At 41.1% G+C, this 5,236-nt stretch overlaps 1 pseudogene; it reads right to left on the reverse strand.

Annotated features, from left to right (window-relative positions):
* Positions 1-3,354: 3,354 nt before the first annotated feature.
* On the reverse strand, positions 3,355-4,980 carry LOC123485815 (annotated as a pseudogene).
* Positions 4,981-5,236: the final 256 nt, after the last annotated feature.

Genomic DNA, 5,236 nt, shown 5'->3' on the forward strand with positions numbered 1-5,236 from the left:
GCTTCCCCCTTTAATTATTAATATAAACTAAACAACAACAAATTTTTTTTTTTTTTTAAATCAATCAACAAAAATATGAATATCAAAAATCTATAAAAAATTTATTCAATTTTTTTATTTTTTTATTAAAATAAATCAATTAAAAAATCAATTAAAAAATTATGAATAATAAAACAATTTTTTATTTCTATATCCTATTTTACCAATTTATCAATTAGTGGCTATCTTACCACAACCCATCCGGAAAGTAAATGCAAGTAGTCAACCTCAGAGCAATCCAAAATAAAGACTTCCAATATTACAACACTACAATACCCATAAACCCCCTTGCTTTATAAGCACCCAATTATCTTAATTTTACAGAATAATGTCAGTACTCGATTTCCCAACACAACTGTAATCAAACCCAAGTGATGCACAGAAACTCCAAAATGCAAATTTTATTAAATCAGTGTTTTGCCAAGCCTCTGTGAAATTGTCATAACATCAAATATCCTGTAGGGGAAGATTTTGTAAACAGAACAGCACCAAAACCTTTTCACGTGATGTAAACGTCAGCACCTCTCTTTCTTTCTCTCTCTCTCCTCTCGTCCCATCGTTCCTATTTCCTCTCATATGACAAAAAGAGCATAGAAACAGAAAAGAATTTAGCAGTTTATGCAATCACTGAGTCACTTCAACCATTCAATATTCCTCCGTTCACATTCCCGCTCTAAGAATTAACTCAGGAATAATTATAGATAGCTCAAAAACATTTTGATTTTATTTATTTATTTAATTATTTTTATTTTTAATCCGTCAACATCTCTCTCTCATTTATCAATTCAATAGGTCACAAAAACAGTTTCATCTTTAACCAACAGCCGATGTAACAACTAGAAGATTCCATTCGTGTTCAAATCTCTCCTCTTTGTTCCTTCGTCTGTGTCAGAAGCATATGCTCCCCTACGTCACTCTAGTGTCGTAAAATCACAGCGCTGTAGTTTAGTAAAATCCAACGTGTTGTAGTCTAGTGCCGTAAAATCACACGCATGCGCAGTACATTCATCACCACGATTTCACCGTGGACGGCAGCTTCTCAGCTGTCTCCCCAACCCAAACAGCCAGTTAACAGTCCTGCTGTAACTCCGTTTTCTCCTCATAGTCAAACAACATTTAACAGAGCTCACAGAGCATAGAACCGAAATTCTACACACACAAACATAATTTAAGAGGCTTTATTCCATCGCAGTGGACCTCTAAGGTCACATGTTAGCATGCAGCAGATAGCATTTAGCATTAGCATTTAGCATTAGCCTGTATGCACCATGTGGCATGAAAACAATGTACCCGACATTGCGCCTTAAATTATTTTTTCCTTGTTCCTAACTTTAGGCTGCCGTGAGTTATGGATATTCTATGAGAGGTTACATCAGACAAATGCTTCGTCAACCACCAGCTCAGCGGTAACATGCAATAAAATGTATATTCCAAACCCCAGTCCCAGACTGACCTAATCACACCGAATGCGTTATCAGGATTTATGGCCCACCCTAGAGGTCGCCGCTGAGGGCTTATCAAATCCACAATGTCCTAACTTGTATACATATCTTGGCCTTATTCACTTCCATCAATTGTTCTTGACTTCCTATTCAAGCAACACATCTCTATAGCCAATCTATAGACTCTCCCCCTTTTGCGCTGTTTACCAGTGCAAACATTTTTATAATGATTAGCCAGACCCCCAGTTCTCAGCAATAACGCAACACGAGCCACACATTGGTCCTAACGGTACATCTCTCCAGTGCACACCCAAATAGCATCCAAACTAACAAACTCCCAAAGCGGTGAGAAAAAACTCACCCTTATCTGGTCATGACTTCAGAACGAGTCAGCTTGGCGCTTGAATGGAACAAAGAAGAGATGCAGACCCTCCCTTTCGTGACGCCATTTGTAGTATCGGGTCAATGCTGGCAATTATTGCTGATAAACAAAGGAGTCCGCTCATACTGAACCTTTGATCATACGTTTTATTCATATCACAAGATTTCAGCATGAGGTTACAGGTGTCAAGATCACCCGGAGAACGGCGTCCCAGATTGCAATGGCCGCTCTAACCTCTTCGTCGCTTTTTACCCAGTATATAATCTTCCCAAGATATGGGTGGCTCCCTCTACTGTCCAATCCCCTGTCTACAACACACAGACTTCTCTGTCCTATCCGGGGTGTCAGACTAAAACCATTCCCTCTGACACTAAAATAAACATCCCTCCGGTTCCACTTAAAAACATTAACAACATTAACATCCACTTAAATACACTACACTGACTTTAGCGGGCAAATGCACACCTTCGATGGCCACTGGCACGCTGGAGAAGTGTGCTCTTCACGGATGAATCTCAGTTTCAACTGTACTGGGCAGATGGCAGACAGCGAGATGGCAGACGTGTATGGCGTCGTGTCGGTGAGCGGTTTGTTGATGTCAACGTTTGAACAGAGTGGCTGCATATTCACCAGACATGTCACCCATTGAGCATGTTTGGGATGATCTGGGCCGACGTGTACGACAGCGTGTTCCAGTTCCCGCCAATATCCAGCAACTTCACACAGCCATTGAAGAGGAGTGGGACAACATTCCACAGGCCACAATCAACTCTATGCGAAGGAGATGTGATGCACTGCATGAGGCAAATGGTGGTCACACCAGATACTGACTGCTTTTTCTGATCCACACCCGTACCTTTCTTTTGCATATCTGCATGTCTGTATTCTCAGTCATGTGAAATCCATAGATTAGGCCCCTAATTAATTTATTTCAATTTACTGATTTCCTTATATGAACTGTAACTCAGTAAAATCTTTGAAATTGTTGCATGTTGCATTTATATTTTTATTTTTGTTCAGTGTCGCTGACTCCTATTAGTAAAAGATATTACTCGTATATGATTTTTTTTTGAATAATCAAAAAGATAATTAACTGTAATGTCCTTCATAAGCCCTGTTTCTCAGCCTTGTATCTTAGCACCATCTAGTGTGGTACAACATTACTGTCCAATCCATTTTAATATTGGAGTTAAAGCTTTGATCTCCAGCTTCAGAACAATAGAATAGCCACTTTATTAGCGCAGTTATTTTCATCCAAATGTTTAAAAAAAACATTTGAGTTCATAAGAAGTACAAACATCCCTGGGGTTCAGGCTCTGTCATTCCAACAGATGAAACACACCACAATTCCAAAAGAACAGAAATAGAACAGAAATTAAATCAAAGAGAAATGTATTCCAAAGGGAAGGAGTGGTTGTTGCACTTAACCATCTGTACTTTTCAAGATCCTGTACCATAACGGATATACTTTTAGATGTTCTTTGTGATTGGTTATTGTTCCTCATCCCTCGATCGCCACAATTGAAAACTTATATACGTACTTCCTGCATAGCAGAGCGTGACCAGGAAGGCAAAGAACTGAAAAACAGACAGATGAAAACATTGAAATTCAGTACAATAGTAGGTGTGAGTAGAGCAGGCTTAAATGGACCAAATAGATATCATTGGGATGGTACACAGTGGCATCATACCTCTCTTATCTGACTTGTAGGAATATATTTGCATTTTAGTATTGTATATTTTAATATCGCTTTGATCATAAACACTCAGTCATATTTGTGGTATATTTTCACAGTTGGCGTGATTTAAATGTATGTCTGGGTGGTCTGAGGTGGTTTTCTTACCGTGGATGCTACCCAGCAGTTGTAGTTATGGCGCCCTTTAACAGCATGGCTGATTGAGGCTGCATCCACTGCTGCTGCCACCACATACATCACTGTAGCACTACTGTTGAAGAACAGGCCCTGTAGAACACCACATACATCACTGTAGCACTACTGTTGAAGAACAGGCCCTGTAGAACACCACATACATCACTGTAGCACTACTGTTGAAGAACAGGCCCTGTAGAACACCACATACATCACTGTAGCACTACTGTTGAAGAACAGGCCCTGTAGAACACCACATACATCACGAGCACTACTGTTGGAAGAACAGGCCCGTAGAACACAGAGCCTCTGTTGAAGAACAGGTCCTGTAGAACACCACATACATCACTGTAGCACTACTGTTGAAGAACAGGCCGAGAACAACATACATCATGTAGCACTATGTTGAAGAACAGCCCTGTAGAACACCACATACATCACTGTAGCACTACTGTTGAAGAACAGGCCCTGTAGAACACCACATACATCACTGTAGCACTACTGTTGAAGAACAGGCCCTGTGGAACACCACATACATCACTGTAGCACTACTGTTGAAGAACAGGTGTATAACACCACATACATCACTATAGCACTACTGCTGAAGAACAGGCCCTGTAGAACACCACATACATCACTGTAGCACTACTGTTGAAGAACAGGTCCTGTAGAACACCACATACATCACTGTAGCACTACTGTTGAAGAACAGGCCCTGTGGAACACCACATACATCACTGTAGCACTACTGTTGAAGAACAGGTCCTGTAGAATGACAACAACAGGATTCCTGGCTGGCTGGCTCAGATACTGTAGGCTAGTACACATTATAGAATGGCTTCATTTGATCACATTCATAAAGACATGGTCAGGAGCACACAAAAATCCTCTCTTCCCCAAAACCATCCAGGCAGTTCACTCCATTGCTTTTGAGTTACGTAAATATTCCACAATTATTTACTAGCTATATAATAAACAACCCCAATCACTCAAGTTTCAAGTTGGTCAGATAATGTGCTGTTGTATTATGTGTCGTAGTATGTGTCGTACCACAGCTGTCCAGGGGACCTGAGGGATCCTGTTGTAAGCCATGGTCAGGTAGATGATGAGGAAGATGACTGTCAGGACCCAGTACAAGATGGCCACAAACATGACCCACCCAAAGGCAGACACACGGGAAGTAGTTTGTCCCCGCTATCAGCGTCCATACCAGCAGACCAAACACCTGAGGGACAGGGAAGCACATAGCCAGCATTCCAAATGGCACCCTATTCCTTTATAGTGCACTACTTTTGAACAGGGCCCATATAGCTCTGGTAAAAAAGTAGTGACTACATAGGGAATAGGGTGCCTGTCACGGTTTCGCCGAGGCTGCTCCTCCTCCTGGTTCGGGCAGGCTTCGGTGGTCGTCATCCCCGAGTACTAGCTGCCACCGATCGATGTTTCATGTTCGTTTGGTTTTGTCTTTATGTTGTACACCTGTGTCTTGTTAGTCCTCGTTA

The sequence above is a fragment of the Coregonus clupeaformis genome, unplaced genomic scaffold, assembly GCF_020615455.1.
Source record: "Coregonus clupeaformis isolate EN_2021a unplaced genomic scaffold, ASM2061545v1 scaf0868, whole genome shotgun sequence".
In the NCBI taxonomy this organism is placed as follows: Eukaryota; Metazoa; Chordata; class Actinopteri; order Salmoniformes; family Salmonidae; genus Coregonus; species Coregonus clupeaformis.